Source organism: Rhinolophus sinicus, chromosome 3 (assembly GCF_057876585.1).
Source record: "Rhinolophus sinicus isolate RSI-liver-muscle chromosome 3, RSI-T2T, whole genome shotgun sequence".
Classification (NCBI taxonomy): domain Eukaryota; kingdom Metazoa; phylum Chordata; class Mammalia; order Chiroptera; family Rhinolophidae; genus Rhinolophus; species Rhinolophus sinicus.
The window spans coordinates 188,962,631-188,963,485 of NC_142503.1; positions in this window are offsets into that span (position 1 = coordinate 188,962,631).

Here is an 855-nt window from a genome sequence, read left to right on the forward strand (position 1 = left end):
GCACATGTATTATTTATCCCCCCGTTTCTGGGGATCAGTCCTCTGAACACAGCTTAGCTGGGTCCTCTGCTCTGGGTCTCACAAGGCTACAATCCAGGTGTCGGGCCAGAGCTCATCTAAAGGCTTGATGTGGGGAGAACCTGCTCCCAAACTTTTCAGGTTGTTGGCCTAATTCCTTTCCTTATAGCACTAGATCTGAAAACTTCAATTTCTTCCTGGCCGTTGGCTGCCCTCAGCTCTTCAACGCTGCCCACCGTTCCCTGCCACTTGGCCTTCTCCGTGGACAGCTCACAACACAGCTGCGAGTTTCTTCAAGGCTAACAGGAGAATAAGAGATTCTGCTAGCAAGAGTCTTAGGTGACATAACAATCACAGGAATGACTTTCCGCCAGCTTTGACATATTCTTTTGGTTGCAAGCAAGTGACAGGTCCCACCTACTCTAAATTGTAGGATGTGAATGTCAGAAGGGAAGATCATTGGGGTCACCTTAGGATATGTTGACCACAATTTCTAAAGTTGTTTCTCAGAAACAACTTTCATCTCAGAAACAACTAATAATTTACCCAGACGTAACTGGTTTTGTAGGCAATGGGAAACGGTTTATGATCTGACATGGGTCTTGAAACATTAAGCCCGGTCTACAGTCCTTTAATTGCTTTTTTCTCACTTTCGTGCACTGTCTAAAGCCTCTAGGCCTTTCTAGTTACCAGTGAGCTAGGGCAGTCTGTCAGCTACCTGAAAACTTGTCCCTTCTGTGAGGACAAATATTCTATCAGACCCAGTCAGACATGCTCTTCGTTACCTTGTAGTTCATGAACAGTATTCTTACTATTAATATACTCGTATGTCTCAGA